Raw genomic sequence first — 17,822 nt, 5'->3', positions numbered from 1 at the left:
TATATCATGCCTCCCCCGCACACACATACATGAGAAAGAAAACCTGTTTAAAAATAATCATAATTAGATATACTCTAATACTGTATTAGTAATTAGGATGTACGTATACACATAAGAGAGAGAAAAAGACGTTTAATCATAATGAATATTAGTAATATATCCTGCCTCCCCCTCACAAGAAGGCAAATGTGTTTTAAAATCATAATAGTAATAATATTAATAATTAGGTGATACACACACACACAAGAGAGAGAGAAAAAACGTTTCGTCGTAATTAGTAATATTAGTAATTAGGCTCTGTGTGTGTACAGCATTTGAAGAGTTAAAAGAAATTCGAAGAACTCTGAGCTTGAAAGATTTCCAACTTTTATTGACTTTTTAGATTCTGTTCCCTTTGCATAAATATACCGGTAAATGTGCTTTTTAGGTGTAATGCACAGCTCAAAAAAAAAAAAAAAAAAAAAAAAACAGGAACATAAAACACATCTTTGCTCACAAAAAGAAATAATAATAACTATTATTATTAACAATAACTAGGGTAACATGGAGAGCTTGGGGGTCAAAAATACCACACCTCTGTTAGTTATTGTTAATGATATTGAGGGGGCATTCATCACATACACACAGCCCTTTAAATATCCCCAACTTAATCGATATTAACTCACTTCTCCAGAGAGAGAAACAAGCAAAACTCAGGCTTAATTGAAATAGTATTAATAACATTGTTACTTAGAAAGTATGCCTACTTTCAAGGGGCCAAACAGATTTGCATCACTTAGAAACACGTATTTCTTTCTTCAAGATTTCTAACTTTATGAGTTTTGAAGCTCACTTCACTACTTAGGAGAGAAAAATAAAATTGGCTCTCCTGGGTCCTTAAAATCAGTCCTTTAAAAAAATCCTTTAATTTTCTGGCTCTCTCTCTCAACTAAACAATAATTAGAAAATTAGTACTTAGCATTTATATGGCACTTTCATGTGGTCAGCAATTTTTGGTCATCAAACACACACTTGTAATAGGTTCTAGATATAGATGCTGGCTCACTTCTTCACATGAGAAAAAATAAATGTGCCTAGAAACACACTTCCAACTTTAATCATAGCATAATCCTATACTTGTCTACTCAGAAGAGTTTTGGATTTGATATCCCGCTTTATCACTACCCGAAGGAGTCTCAAAGTGGCTAACATTCTCCTTTCCCTTCCTTCCCCACAACAAACACTCTGTGAGGTGAGTGGGGCTGAGAGACTTCAGAGAAGTGTGACTAGCCCAAGGTCACCCAGCAGCTGCATGTGGAGGAGTGGGGAAGCGAACCTGGTTCACCAGATCACGAGTCCACCGCTCTTAACCACTACACCACACTGGCTCTCGAAGTCTTACTGAATTGAGTTGGGTTTACTCCTAGGTAAACAGGTAAAGAGTTGCAGTCTTAATAGCTTGCTTCCCCTTACCCCAAAAAATGTGCTTTTAAATTCATTACACAAACTTCTTTTAAAGATTTTGACTAGCTCACTTGCCCTTACCCATGCTTCACACGGAGGAAAACATACACTAAAACAATAATAATTATATTATTAATAATAGTACAGTATTTAGACTTTTCATTATGCTTTCACCACTTAGAGATGTTTTGCATTCATTTACTGGCTGGCTGGGTTTCCCCTCACTAAAATAAATAAATAAATAAACACTAAAAATAATGCTTAGCATTTATATAGCACTTTCAAATATTCAAAGAACTTCACATTCATCTCTCTCTCTCTCTCTCTCTCTCTCTCTCTCTCTCTCTTCTTAAAAGATGTTCCAATTTATTGCCTTGTTTCCCCTCACAAAGTTAAAAATAAATGTACTCTTTATACACACCACATTATACAAATCTTTACACACTGCCAGTTTCACTTTTTGGCAGCCTCCTTTCACAATGAAAGATTAATGCACCCTAACACATGTGTACACAATGTCCCCATGGTTGTTGTTGTTATTGTTTATCCGTTTAGTCGTGTCCGACTCTTCGTGACCCCATGGACCAGAGCACGCCAGGCACTCCTGTCTTCCACTGCCTCCCACAGTTTGGTCAAACTCATGCTGGTAGCTTCGAGAACACTGTCCAACCATCTCGTCCTCTGTCGTCCCCTTCTCCTTGTGCCCTCCATCTTTCCCAACATCAGGGTCTTTTCCAGGGAGTCTTCTCTTCTCATGAGGTGGCCAAAGTATTGGAGCCTCAGCTTCTGTCCTACCAGTGAGCATTCAGGGCTGATTTCCTTCAGAATGGACAGGTTTGATCTTCTTGCAGTCTATGGGACTCTCAAGAGTCTCTTTCACCCTCATTAGAGGTTCTTTAATTTCTCCTCCACTTTTGTTTACTGGTCTGCTATTCAAAGTTGGGGGGAAAAACATAGATGCAAAATCTCTGGGAAGAAGTAGACACAAAGCTCAAATAGAAATTCTTCAAAGCAAGCAAAAATTGCAGATATGCATGTCTATCCATTAGATAAAAACCAGAAAGCATTATCATTATTATTAGAAGCAGTATTATACTACTGTTGCTTTTGAAAATACATATGGATCCCCTCAGCTTTTTGTATTTTGAGAAATTGGAGGGAAGTGTATATAAATAGCCTCTTTAAAATGCTGCCCTCTGTTTTGTAAGGGATACGGGGTGGGGGGAATTGTTTCAAAAACAACAACCTATTCCTAGAATGTGCAGAATGTGAGAAGAAGATGTACAAGTAAAATCAAATAAAGATTCACCACTTTGGGATGGTAAATTACTACTCAGATTATATGATATACATCCAATAAGTCCTTGGAATGTGTGGGTTTTGGCAAGGAGGGGAATATACAGCCAACAATAGTTAATGGATAATTAATTTTACAGAACTAACAAACTCTTGGGATATGAAGAACTTGTGAGGAGAAATAGAAATACCGTATTTTTTGCTCTTTAAGACTCACTTTTTCCCTCCTAAAAAGTAAGGGGAAATGTGTGTGTGTCTTATGGAGCGAATGCAGGCTGCGCAGATATCCCAGAAGCCAGAACAGCAAGAGGGATTGCTGCTTTCACTGCGCAGTGATCCCTCTTGCTATTCTGGCTTCTGAGATTCAGAATATTTTTTTTCTTGTTTTCCTCCTCCAAAAACTAGGTGTGTCTTGTGGTCTGGTGCATCTTATAGAGCGAAAAATACGGTATACAAAGCGGAAGGATTTGTGTACAGAGGTAGGTGGAAATGACCTTGGGGTGAGGAATTTTGTAAAGGCTGGGAAAGTATGAGGATAGAACACATGTGTTTAAAAGTACTTGAGGATAAAAACGTAAGAAAAGCCCTGCTTGGTAAGGCCAAAATCATGGAATGCAGCATCCTGAATAGAAGACTTTGAATTTGTTGCATAAGCTTGAAGAGAGAGCCTCAAAATATACTCAGTAACAGGGAACCTAAATCTGCTCTCTTCCTGAAGACATATTAGCACCTTCTAGATAGTCACTTAGCAGATAAGGATTCCCTCTCACCTTTTTTTTCTCAGTGTGCTTAAACATATTGTTGCTGAAACCACCTCAGAATTCTCTATTTCATCTCACCACTGCCACCCCTGCAAAATCTTAAAGCCCCTTTACACATATTTCTTTAAAAACAAATCATTCCCATTAATTTGTGAGGACAAAGTCTCTTGCCAAAATTAAACTTAGTAGTCCTGGTGCAAGAGGACAGCCCCCCTTATCATGGGGACATTCGCACAGTGGACACGTATAAAAGGGGGGGGGGGATCTCCCTAAGGATCTATAGTGGGACTGATGACAGAGTTGTGATCGGTGAAGTATGGTGGTCAAATTTGCTGAAAACACCGAATTATTAAAAAACAGAAAGACTGCAAAGAATTTAAAAACGATGTCTCCATCAGCAAAAAAATGGAAGATGCAGTTTAACTGTAAGTTAGCAGTAAAGTGATGTATATTGGACCAGGTCAAAAAAAAAATTAATTACATTTTCATGTAGACTGATGAGATCTGAGCTGGTAGTGGCTGATCAGGAAGAGTACTTTGGGATATTGCAGGTGGATAGCACAATGAAATAGTGAGCCAGCATGTGGCAGTTAAATCGACAGAAGTCTCCCCTGGCCCTGCAATTAAAATTTAAACTCTGAGTCATCCGATGATGCTGAATGATGGAAGAGTCACAACAGACAAAAGAAAGTATGTATTCACACAGCACATAGATTTAACTATGGGATTCACTTCCACAAAATGTAATGGTGGCCATCAACTTAGATGGCTTTAAAGGGGAATTATCCAAATTCATGGAGGACAGAGGTGCAAATGGGGCAGAGAGAGCCTGTTTCCAAATACCAGTTGCTGACAAAGAACAGTGGTGAAGAACTGTTTCACTTAGGTCCTGCATGTGGGCTTCCAAGAAAAGGCATCCGGTTGCCCACTGTGAGAAACAGAATATTTGACTCAGTACATTCATGGTGATGTGTGCTCATGATGGTATTTAGAAGGTTGTACAGAATCCCCTTTTCATTCCTCTTTGCACCAACGAAAGTTTTGTCATACTGCTCAGTCCTATAAAAGGTAAAGGGACCCCTGACCACTAGGTCCAGTCATGACCAACTCTGGGGTTGCGGCGCTCATCTCGCTTTATTGGCCGAGGGAGCCAGCGTACAGCTTCTGGGTCATGTGGCCAGCATGAGAAAGCTGCTTCTGGCAAACCAGAGCAGCGCACGGAAACGCCGTTTACCTTCCCGCCGGGGCGGTACCTATTTATCTACTTGCACTTTGACGTGCTTTCGAACTGCTAGGTTGGCAGGAGCAGGGACCGAGCAATGGGAGCTCACCCCATCGCGGGGATTTGAACCGCTGACCTTCTGATTGACAAGTTCTAGGCTCTGTGGTTTAACCCACAGCGCCACCCGCGTCCCTATAGCTTCCTGCAAAAACCCTGTAACTTTTAAAAATATATATATATATTTTTTTCAAAAAATAGAAGCTAAACAATAATAAAAAGAAAAAAAGAAAAAAGGTATAAAGGGGGGAACAAAAGAAAAGAAATTTTTTTTTTCATAACCTGGAATATTACCAAATTCTTGCTTCAAATACAGTGGTACCTCGGGTTACATACGCTTCAGGTTACAGATGCTTCAGGTTACAGACTCCGCTAACCCAGAAATAGTACCTCAGGTTAAGAACTTTGCTTCAGGATGAGAACAGAAATTGTGCTCTGGCGGCACAGCGGCAGCAGGAGGCCCCATTAGCTAAAGTGGTGCTTCAGGTTAAGAACAGTTTCAGGTTAAGAGCAGACCTCCAGAACGAATTAAGTACTTAATCCAAGGTACCACTGTACTGCCATATATAAATCTTAGTTAAAGTATTATAAAAGACTTCCACCGCATTCACCACACGTCTCTTAGTTATCTTACCCGCATTTACATCTGTTCTTCAATCATTTCCCTTCCTTAGATTATTTCATAATCCATCAAATCTTTATGCTCTCTGAATTCTTCACTAGGTTAGTCTAGACACAACCAAACTTTCGTATTTGAGCCCTGCTTGTATAAATAATCATTTAAACATTTCCATTGTTTCTGAATTAAAATTTTTGACTTATGCCTTATTAAATCCGTCAATTTTGCTAACTCCAGGTACTCACAAAGTTTACTTAACCATTCCCCCTTTGTTGGAATATAATTTCCTTTCCAGTGTCTGGCTACCAACATTCTCGCTGCTGTTGTTGTGTACAGAAATATGTAACTTTTCATATCATAACTGTTTGGGCTGAGGGGAGGGACTGTCCTGCTTTTGTTGTGCTACAGTGCAAGAGTACCCCTCCAGAGGAAAATAATTTGGTAACATTCATTGGAGAAGCATTGCAGAACTATTAATAAAGTGGAATGATATGTGGTTGAAATCCACAACTAATGCATATTGCCAAATATTCTCACACAGAAAAATCCACCAGTCTAGAGGGCTTTTAGATGAGTCTTTGGCCTAATCCAGCAAGACTCTTCTTCTGTTCCCCTTCAGAAAGAACAACAAAGAATTCACAAGGGAGTCACAAAAATTGAAATCACTACAAGTAGGGGGCCTTTTCCCCACCCCACCCTTTATATATTCTCCTCCCTAGTGTACGCTTTGCAAGCTGTCTCCACTTTCCTCCTATCTGATAAAAGTAGTCAATTTACTGTGTTATTTAACCTTTCGCCTCTCCATTCCCACATTCTGCTAATCTCCCCCACCCTTAGTCCTTCCTAAAGATTATTTCAGACAGCTTCATCACTCCCCTTTCCCCTTGGCTGACTTCTGCTTGCTTCCGGTAATTTTATTTTAAGCCCTCAGTTCCCTGGGCCTTGAATGGGATCTCTCATACACAACTCTCAATCAAATCAAATCTTAGGAACAATTCCCATCTTGTGTGAGGTGCACTACTCTTCCATCCTTCTCTTTGCTTCAGTACTTTGTCACTTAAACCCATCTTTAGTTTTCTCTTACTCAGGTCTGCCCTTTTGTTGTACTACCTTCAACAAACTTCTTGCCTACCAATGCATTAATATCTCTCATCAGCTTTGTTTTGTCTTCAGTTCTGCCTCACTTATTTAATCTTGCATCCTATCTTTCGTTCTCTCATTGTCCCTTTTGCTCCTTCTCTTTCAATCCATTTTCTCTGCCTCCTCTTTCCACTCTGCTATTAATTCTTCCAATGCCTTTTGTGCCCTTTGCATAACTTCTCTTGTTGTCTAGGCTTTACACAGTCCAGCTCTCACACACACTCTTCTGAAATAGTTACCCAGTTTACCCACCGGCAACACATTCCTCTTAAGACTATCAACTCTGTAATAACAACACAGCTGTGCTCCAGGCAATATTCTTGGTTGGTTATTTCCATTTTATAGGTAGATAGGCTTGTAATGCATACAAGGTTTCTAAAAGTGTCCAAGCTCCTCTATGTTGAACTCCTCTACGTTCAGGCAAGCAAGCGTGAGACAGCAGAAGGCCTTGGGAGAAAAATGTACTTTCAGCTCAGCCTTTCATTGCCCTTTCAAATATCAGCCGCTGGATAGGTTGACTGGCTCTGGGGATTTGTACCTTAGAGTTCAAATCCAGCTCCAATCAATAGCAGCTAAAGAGCTGTTACTACTTGATAGTCTGTTTAGCAACATATGTGAGAGAAAGCTGGTAGTTGCTAAAATCATAGCTGGATGTCCTTAACACCCAGTTCAAAGCAATGCGCCTTCTGTTTGAACAAAGTAACCAAAAAGTTCAAGACAGAAACAGATTCTATTTGTGGTGGCATTGAGTGAAAGAGGAGGAAAAGTATACACACCCAGACAACAGTTTCTCATGTGATCAAAAAGTATTTTCAGTTATTTTGAAAGGCTGATTATATCTTTAAATCTTGTTTTTTATTTTGCTGTTCTAGTTTTACTGGTTTTCTGCTGTTCTTTAAAAATTGTTAAAATTGACTTCTGGGTCAACTGCAACTACGCAAAGCAGTTTTTCTGAGACTTGAAAAGGCCTGGTGGGGGGAGATTTGGGGGTCACAAAGGCAAATGTATTGGGTTGGCTGGAGATCCTCCACGTGTATCGGAATCACTGTTTCCTGCCTTGGACGGAGTCAAAGGATCTCATCCGAGGCAAGCTGAGCAGCCAGACACAGGCGGACACCATTGCTGACTCCTCTGCTGGGAAGCCTCAGATGCAAGCACGTAAGTGGCTGACTACCTACTAATTTGGATTAAACTGGGAAAAGGGAAAGGGCGCCATCACAGAAATGGGTGAGATGATCTTAAAAGTTCACAATCTCAGTGAAAACTTGGCTGAATTTGTCATAGCAGCAGTGGTGATGTTCATAAAGATCACCTTCAATTTTTTTCCGATCTCTCAAAAGCTCTTTGACCCTTGCTTTGTCTACCACAAAATCCAGCCGAAAGGCTGGATGCTTCTCTTGCATGTGTGAGGCATCAGAAGCAGTAAACCTGAGAAAAAGGAATGCCTGGTTGGAAGTAAGTGTATGTATATGTGTGTGTTTGTAATCTTTTACTCTCTGAGTTTCTGTTGTGTAGAGCCACAAAAGGAAGAGGAAAGGGTGTGACTTAGAGTAACCATATCTGGAAAAGTTAACTCTTCTTATGCTCTAATGTTCTTTTTTAAAATAAAGTTTTTATTTATTTTTCATGGTACAGAATATAGATGAGAAAACAGTTGTTAGTAACAAATTGTTACAGCAGTAACAATGCTCTAATGTTCTTGGCATGCTCCATCATGCAATCTGATTCCTTGTGACAAAAACTGTATTATTCCACTCAGTGCAATGGGTTGCGGGGGAGCAAGAGTGTCACGCAGCCATTAGCTTTCTAGCCAAGCCCACTCCTCCATTTATACTACTTTTCTACTTGCAGGAGAGCTTCAAAACTAATATCTGCAATCAGCTGGGGTGGATCTACACTCATGGTTTATAACATTCAGGAAGGGTTAAGGAATGATTTTCATAATGTAGATGGACACATTACGTTTCACTTCTAACGTTAAAAATGTGTTATTAAAATGTGACATCAGAGAGTGCTGCAGAGCAACCAGGAACCGACAATAGGGAAGCTGCATTGTTACGGACAAAACAAGGTAAGGAACTTTTTAAAATTTACCAGTATCCCCTGTGACATTTTAAACAATATATCTCATATCATTCTAATAAAGTTAAAATGGTCAGTGTAGATCCAGCCCTGATTTGGGGTGTAATGAAGGTTCATGAAATGGTTTTCTTCTTCTTCTATTATTATTATTATTTCATTTTTTACTGCAGTGGAGAGGATAATAATTTTGAATGTTCTCCAGCAAGTATAGCACAGAGACAATTTGAATGAGTTTTCTGTTTGTGGCTTCTGTAGTAGATCTTGTACATTGCTCTCTCAATGTTTGGATCATTAATATAAGTTTTAGAACGCAGAATGGTTTGGTACAGTTTTGTGTGTTGCTTATGCGCTTGCTGCTTACTTTATACTGGTCTACTACGAGAATTGGCAGCATAGGTTCATTTCTTCAGACAGAGGAGTGGGCTAGGTTCAGACCTCTACCTGCTACATTAGATTTTTTTTCTTGCAGAGAGCTTTTATGTGTGGTGGTGGTGGGGAGGATGGGAGTTGGGATCCAGTGGAATCTGGAGGACACCATATTGGTTACCCCAAATATATTTATTGCCTATGGGAACTCCTGTCATGGAAAGAAAACCATGTGAATGAGGGTTCAATGCTGTGTGGGGGTGCTTCATAAAGATGTGAGTCCTAGTGGAGGCTGTTCCATTACAGTGAATAGGGCACTGTCCCACCAACCCCAGACTGCCCTCAGCCAGCCTCCACCAGTCTGCCTTCCTATTTACAACAGACCCAGTGGGTGACACAGGCTGTCATCCACCTTCTTTGTCTCAGTGTTGCATTTGTAAAAATCCAACAGGGAAGAGGATAGGGACAAAACTGGCTTCACCTGTCATTGTCTCTGCATGTTATTTTCTCTGGCTCCCAGCTTTTGGTCCTACTGGTCTCAGTGGGCACCAGCCACTTCTCATGAGTCCCCAGCTGTTATGAAAATATAAGGGAGTTTATTTTCTGGAGGGAAAGGTGTTTACACCTACATACCTGCCGTTCTCCCTCCCTGACCAACATCTTGGACTGCAGTATCAAGCTCAGGGGAAGCAAATTCCTGTGAACTCAGTGAAATATTGCTTCAAGCAAACTTACAAAGGACTGGGTTATTACAGATTTGGTAATGCCTGTGTAATTTGACCAGACATCTTCATTCGTTCCAGAAACAGAAAGAAGATTCAAGAAGCAGTGAGAGCTGAATTATTTAGTCTACAAATGAACTTTTGCTGTGGGAATTGTTTTCTGAACATGCACAGTTCCTACAGGAGACAGTTGTAGTAACCGCATGTAAAAAGAAACAGTTATGCATTTTATGACCTGCTCAAGTAAGCAACTTACTTGATTGATCTTTATTGCTTCCATGAGTGTTTTGTTGCCTTTTGTGTGTGACCTGAACTTCGATGTGCTTCCAAGGCGGCTGTCCAAGGCTAATCTCTGCTGATATTAGGGCTGGCACACACCAATGTGATCTGGAGATAATAAAATCTTTAACAGGTTATGGGTTAATTCCTGTGAAGGTGTTGGGGTTGGCACAGATGCATAAACAGCAGCTAATCTGTGTTACCAGGAGTTGCCTGTGAGGAGCGCCAGCAAGGAGAGTCTGTGGGGCTAGAAGTTGAGCAGTGTTCTTGCCGCTCTGAGTGAGTAATCAATCACCGGTCCGGGACAGCTGATAGCTTGGTTGCCACTATGGTGCTGGCTTCAACGTCAGTTTCTTTCCCGATGGAAAGATTGAATGAACACAATTATTTATCCTGGAGTGACAAGATGTGGGCGTATTTGAAGCAGGAGGGATTGTGGAGCACTGTAATGAATCCTCCTGTTGGGAATCTTGATAATGGGCAACAGAGGTTTGAGGACAAATCCCATGCTAATCTGATTTAAGTTTGGAAAATTCCCAACTATCACATGTGCATAGAATAGATGCTGCCAATCAAGATACAGCTGAGTTTCGGTGGGGAGCAAGAACAAGGGCTTTGTATAGAGCCAGGTTGAGGGAAAGTGAAAGTGTTTCGGATCATCTGCAAAAGATGTGTGATTTGTTTTCACAATTCAGCAAGTTTGGTGAGGATTACTCAGAGCAGCAGAAGGTGTATATCATATTGTCATCGCTGAATAAATCATGGGACAGTTTAGTCTTAACTCTTGAGGCTCTGCCTGAGCAGCAAGAGACCATGCAATATCTCACTGGGAGATCATTGACGGAGGTGTCAAAACACCAGGAGAGGAAGGAGTTAACCCCTCAATGCAACCCAAGAAGTGGGAGGCGTTCTGGTGGAAGGAACGCAGCTGGTGATGGACAGCATTCCAGAGAGGCCGGTGACTGCGCATAGGAGTCAGCATAGGGTTTTCCATGTGGATCATCAAAACATCTTCAGAGGAACTGCACTGCTAATTTGGGTGACGGCAAAGCCAAACAGCAGCCAGCAGCTGCTAAGAAGCAGCAGCAGAAGAAGCAGCAGGCTCAGTGGTCAAGAAATCTCATGGAAGCGCCCATCGATGCTGGATAATTGACAGTGAATAACCTAAGTTTCTAGTTTGTTCATCACAGTCTTTCGAAGAGGAGCTTCCTAATACACCTGCACGCATGGTCCTGGCTGATGGCAGAGTGCAGGAATCAGCTGGGCGTGACACTGTGTATGTTCACAGTCTTGACGCTGCAATGCCTAATGTGTTAATTGTTCCTTGTCTGGAAAATAATTTAATGTCTGTATCATGTCTTGTGAAACAAGGTTTCAAAGCGTCTTTCTCTGATTCTTGCTGTACAGTAGAGAAGGCAGGCAAACTTGCCACTGCGCCACTGAAGAATGGTTTGTATGTGTTGTAAGACCAACCAGGCTGTGTGAAAGAGTCCAGGGCATGCATGAGAGCGTGAAATAAAGCTTTGCATAATGGTTGTTTACATTCATGGCATTGATGCATCGGGACTGCAAATTTCAAAAAGTGTGGCCAAAATGTCTGAGCTGTGTGAAGAGTCCAAAATGAAAGGGAAAAAAGTTCAACTTTTTCTGGATTGCAATACATGCAAAGAATCAAAGAATAAATGTGGATCTTATCGGAAAAGTGACAGGATTAGTCAGAGACCATTTGTTCTGGTTCATGTTTATCTCTTTGGGCCGTTCCCTGAGATGGAAGGAGGGGCTAGGTATTTTTTGGTCCTAATCGATGATTTTTTGTGCCTCATGTGGGTGAGGCACAAAGCAAAAGAGCGAAACATTCCAGGTAATGAAGGATTGGGTTAACTATGTGGATAGAAGATTCTCCCACAAGGTGGCACAGTTTCAAAGTGATAGAGGTGGGGAGTTCATGTCAGGAGCTTTCCATACCTGGCTGAAGAAGTGTGGGATCAGTCAGCGCAAAACATGACCATTTTCTCCTCAGGAGAACAGAATGGTAGATTAGATCTTTGCAAACAATGAAGGATTCTATGCTGAGTGATTCTGGTATACCCAGAAAGGTGGGGGGGGGGGGGAGAGAGAAATTCTGTGTGCTAATTACATACAGAACAAGCTGTTTCATTCTACAGTAGATAATACTCCTTATTTATTGCTTTTTGGCAACGAGCCATGCGTGGATCATATCAGAACCTTTAGTTGCTGGGCTTGGGTGCACAACCTGAGGGGGGCAGAGAAGAAAAGGGGATCCCACAGCACAGAGGTTGAGGTTTGTTAGATATCAGAGATTGTCCAAAGGCTATCAATTTTTTTCTTGGGCATGGTGGGATTGTAGTGTCTAGACATGCAGAGTTTTGTGAGCAGGGTGGCTGGATCATCTGCATGCAAATTCTGAAGTTGTTTTACCCTCTTATGCTGGTCCAGATTTGAAATCTGAGGGGGAAGAATCACAGGATCACAAGAATTTGGCTGTGAGATTGTTTAGTCTAGAACAGAACTACTAAACAAAATCCTGACCCAGAAAGACTATTGTCTAAGCTGACTTATTTGCAACTGACAGGATCAAAATGACAGAAGTTAAGAAAGGCGTATAGGGACTTCATCAAGGAGAGGATTGGTGGCAGTGGAAGAGGAGAAAAATCCAGATTTAAATGAATCACTGAGAGGGGTTCAAGTGGCATTAGAGGCTAATAAAAATACAATAACTCAACTTCCTTTCAACATTGCGGAACAGACTAAGAGAACAACCTCAGTTGAAGATTCTGTGAAGAAAATTTGGGTGGAACATCAAGAGGTTAAAAAAACCCCAATGTGGACACAACTCAGAAGACATGGGTGCTCTTAAACTGGAGAAAGAGCAGGTATTAGATCAGATGACTCTCTTGGAAATGAGACCGAAATCTTGTGGTTTTGTGGAATTGGAGCAAGAAGGTGAGAACATTAAAGACAAACGCTACAGAACTAGCAGAATTTCTGGGAAAAACGAAAGAAGAGATGCTGGCTGTGATAGACAGAGCATTCCATGTTGTCTGTGTTCACCAGAACAAAGAAGCTACCAGCACATGGCCTAGTGTAATTCTTCTCAAGAGCTATTAAAGATGAAATTCTGCAAATGCATTTTAAAAACAACCTATAGGTAGATGGCAAGAGGATACTAATTCTGAAATAAATTCTAAAAAGAATACTGAACGAAAGAAAGGACTTTAAATTTCTGACCGAAGCGCTCAGGAAAAAGGGAATCCCATTTAGGTGAGAATTCCCAGAAGGGATTTTATTTACATATAGAATGAAAAAAAAACCACAGATGTACTGAGATACTGAAGGCTGAGGAATTTTGGAGAAAATACAAGAAAGAGTTGGCACATTTCAGAATTGGATGTGGTAGTGACAGAAGCGGATCAGCCTTTGAGCAAACAGATATAAAATTGTATTATGAAGGACTTCCGGTGCTTATCGCCATGGTGAAAAGTGGCTCCCACGCTAGAGGAGACCGTCCGTGCAGCAAATTAAAGATAATTTGAGAGTAATTATCCTTGCAAGCTGGGTTGGGGGGGTGAGCTTTCACTTGCAGTTCATCTAATACCCGCCTCTCATTCCGACAGAATGTTGGAGGCAGGGGATGCTGAGTGCCTATCACTGCCACATATCAGTAACTCTCCAACGCAGTCACTATGAGCGGAGGTCCTTCTGTTTCTTAAGATGTATTTGGATTTGGACTTAAGTAATAGGTGCATTCTGAACTAAGGAGACAAGATAACCTGCTAAATGAATCAGCCACTGGAGAGGACTTTTGCCATAACCTGATTGGTATGTAGGAGGAGGGGAGCCTTTACTCTATCTTCATATACATTATACTTGCTGTTTTATGATCTGGCAAGCCTCCCCCGAAGATTTATTATTAATGGAATGCAAGAGACAATTAACGAGAACTTCATAATTTTTACGAAATAACTACAAGAATTGAACTGTGTGAAAATATTGTAATGATTTGTGGCATCAACCTTCTATGATGGTAAAGAGGACTCTAGTTCTGATTTATTACGGCTTCAGCAAGATACCAGCTTATTAATGGATGGGAAAGGGATCAAAGAAGATACCATATTTTTCCATGTATAAGACACCCCCTACTTTTGGGGACTCCAATTTAAGAAAATGGGGGGGGGGGAGATGGCCCAGAGTTGTTGAGCTTTTTTGGGAGGGAAATGCTGAAAATCACTCACCCAACTGACAAACGCATGCGTCACAGAAGGTAATGCCAGAATAGGGTGGACCTCTTGAAACTTTTCCCCATCATAATGCCCAATTTTCTGATTCTTTTAATTCCAAATATCTTTATTCAATAGCGCTTTAAATTAATTGGAAAGGATTACTACATCCTAGCTGGAGCTTGAGGCTTCTCACCAGGGGGTAAAGGTGTTTTTCTTCCATGCCATGACTCAGTCCCGCTCATTCCACCCCCCACCCCCCGCCGCCGCTGCCTTTCTGTGTGGTGGGGCGGACAGGAGAATTCGCTGACCGGCGCCACCGAATCCTCAGCGCCCAAAATTCAATTTGGGGCTTTTGGAGTGCACAACACCCTTGTGCTCTTCCCAGATCCCTCTTGGTGATTGAGCCTTTCCTGGAGGCTATGGCTCTCATTCTGTAGCCATTAGCAGCAATCCCAGAAGTGATGTGATGTATTTTTCTAAGCAGCATCAGTTGCTCTGGTCGCACACACACACACACACACACACACACACACACAATGGTAGCTGGTCTGTGCGTAGTCTCTCTCTAGGCATCTGCATGCAGTAATCTAAACTGGAAAATACTTAAAACGCCAATGCAATCCAGGTTAAAAAGGAGAAAGAGAAAGAGAAAATAACCACTTTGGTCTAAGTGGTAGCAGGTGGAACATTTGCCTTGCCCTACAATCTTCTGAGTTACGGTTCTGGACAGCCTAGTGTAATGTATCTTTCATCAAGTAGTACAGGAGATGAGAGAGTTATTGCAAAATATCAGCAGAGGCTTAGAATTTTCTTTCTGAAGTGGTTTTCAATTGGACCAATTATTGATGATATGTATATACAGGGATGGTGCACTATATACGTATTTACAATATATGGAACAATTTGCACTGTCTGTAACAGATCTGGCAAATTCTAGGGCCAGCTAGTCAAATATGTCATATTGCCTAACTGTGATGTAATATGAGGCTCATATTTCACTTTTCAAGATGCAGATCAGCATCAATAACTCTTCTAAGGAAGAGCAGAGAGAGTTTTTCACAGTCCAAAGGAAAACACCGCAGAATTAATTTCCCCCTTTAAACTGTGGTGTATTAACTCTGTTCTGTGCCCATATATTATCTAGCTGTGGCCTAGAGTTACGTCAATACAACCTGTGGTCTTGTCAGCTTTCACAGCCTCTAAAGCAGGAGCATGCTTAGGTCAGCAATTCAATTAAAAGATTTCTGGATTTGGGAGAGGGAGGGCAGCAGGGGGTAGTGAAAGAATCTTTTAAGTAATGCAGGAAGTGACATTTATGATCCAACAGCCAGGATTCTTTCCTCTGATTTAACTGTGAGCCAGCATGTGGTTTTATGGGGCATGAGATGCTACTGGAAGAGTGTAAATAAATCTTTAAAAGTCAGAATGTCATGTACAAAACATTTCAGAATATTTTGAAATACTGGTCTCTATTTACCTGACGCAGTTCCTACTTTTTGTTGCCTGCCCTTGGTAAATTACTGTCCTAAATTCATCCTTACTTTTGCCTTTTGCAGACATCCACCCATTGCCTTGTGGAGCAAAAGCATAACTCAGTAGTAGAGCATGTTCTGTCCTGAGACTTCTCTCTCAGTCTGGATAGTATGCAACAAAACTCCACAAAGCTCTTAAACATGTATTTTATTGAAGTTCACAAGGCACATGGACTCACATTCCAGTAGGCTGTCCTTTTGGCTTTGAATGAATGTGGTTAGGAAGCTCTACAATTATGGAGTTCTTTATGGAGTTCTGTAGGAACGAGCGATCTTGCCTCTCTTCCTGAACTTGCATGAACTAAAACAGAAAGTTGCAAGGAAAGAAAGGTGGGAAGGGAAAGTTTCCCTGCTCTGAACAGAACCAATAGAAACTAAAATATTACTGTTCCTTTATTTCCCAGCCTGCCTTGAGGTCTGGAAAGGGGAAATGCACTACCTTTTCTTAAAGGGGCAACATTATAATTCCTTCTGCCTAATACTGTCACTAAATAACTGAACCCTTTGCGGGGCAGAACAGAGCATCTGCTTTGCATGCAGAAGGTTTCCTACTCCTGCTGAATGCAGTAGTTAGTACAACCCTCCCAGTGCATGTTTAGTTTGATCTGCAGCCTCCAGGTACAATGGACCGCTGAGTCGTGGTTAGAAAATAAAATGGGGGCGGGGGAATTGTGTATGTGTGTATTGGCCTGCTTGAGTCACCACAGCACACACACAGCATTCTGGATGGCAAGCTGACTAGAAGCCTCAGCAGCAGCACCCCTGTTATGAAATGAGGAATGTGCTGCAACACTTTGTTGCAGGTCCCACTCATAGTACAGTGGTACCTCACGTTAAGAACTTAATTTGTTCTGGAGGTCCGTTCTTAACCTGAAACTGTTCTTAACCTAGGGTACCACTTTAGCTAATGGGGCTTCCTCCTGCCACCGCGCTGCCGCCGTGTGATTTCTGTTCTCATCCTGAAGCAAAGTTCTTAACTCGAGGTACTATTTCTGGGTTAGCGGAGTCTGTAACCTGAAGCGTCTGTAACCCGAGGTACTACTGTAATCATTTGAATGTGGATAACGGGTGTGCGTCTATTTTTAGGAGTTCAAGCAAAGCAAAAGGAGGGCCAAAACAGCAGAAAAAGGATGCAGGTATGCCCAGGTTTGTTTTTAAAAAATGAGAGTTTGGTATCAGCAATACCCTTATCAAGAGAAATTGCACATCATCCTTTCATAAGTCTGTTCAGCAAGGCTGCATGCTGCCCAATAACCATTATATTTTTGTTTCTTGACCCAATCAACATTTTTCACCTTGCTCACATGATCAAAACATGTCGGGAACACATCTTTGCAGTTCTCTTTTTTATGTGCTGTTTTCTCTCTCTCAGGGGAGCATTTAAATTACCCTTCTTCCTGTCTGGTGCAGGGTTCAGGGTACTCTGCAGGCCAGTTCTTACCCCCAACGAGGTCCTACCTTTGCAGGAGAGGACAGAGCGCATACCAGAAGATTTAGTTTTGCACAATTAACACGGGTAAAAAGTGTTCTGTCCCCCTAGCACAACAGATTGAGCTTTTGAGGTTAGGAATGTGATGGAGAAATGCATTGAAAACAAATACCCAGTAAAGTCTAGGTACAGACTAACTTCCATGTAAGCTTTGTGCAAGCAGATCAGGATGAACGCTGAATAAACAGGTGGACTGGAGGAGCCCTGAGAATCACAGATCTAAATACTAGAATGGTTGGCTTGCTGCCAAGTGAATTTAAATAGCATTTGGAACAGGCTTAGAATGGCTGTGCTGGTAGATGATGATGGGAACTGCAGTTCCAAACATCTGGAGGGCACCAAGTTGGCAAAGGCTAATTTAGGGGAGAAATGACCTTTATTATGTTTGCTTTCTGTTTCTTTTAATACAGTTTGCATTTAATAATGCAATTCTTTTTTCCTTTTGTGTCCCATTCATGCTGGTATTTGGAGACAAAACACCAATAAGAACTGCTCGGCCTCTTATATCTTATGCATTTATACTTAACATTGTTCCCTAAATTATACCAATTCATTGCACTTTGTTAAGGATTA

Source organism: Podarcis pityusensis (assembly GCF_964106645.2).
Source record: "Podarcis pityusensis genome assembly, chromosome: Z".
In the NCBI taxonomy this organism is placed as follows: Eukaryota; Metazoa; Chordata; class Lepidosauria; order Squamata; family Lacertidae; genus Podarcis; species Podarcis pityusensis.
Note: the sequence above shows the minus strand (reverse complement) of the source record.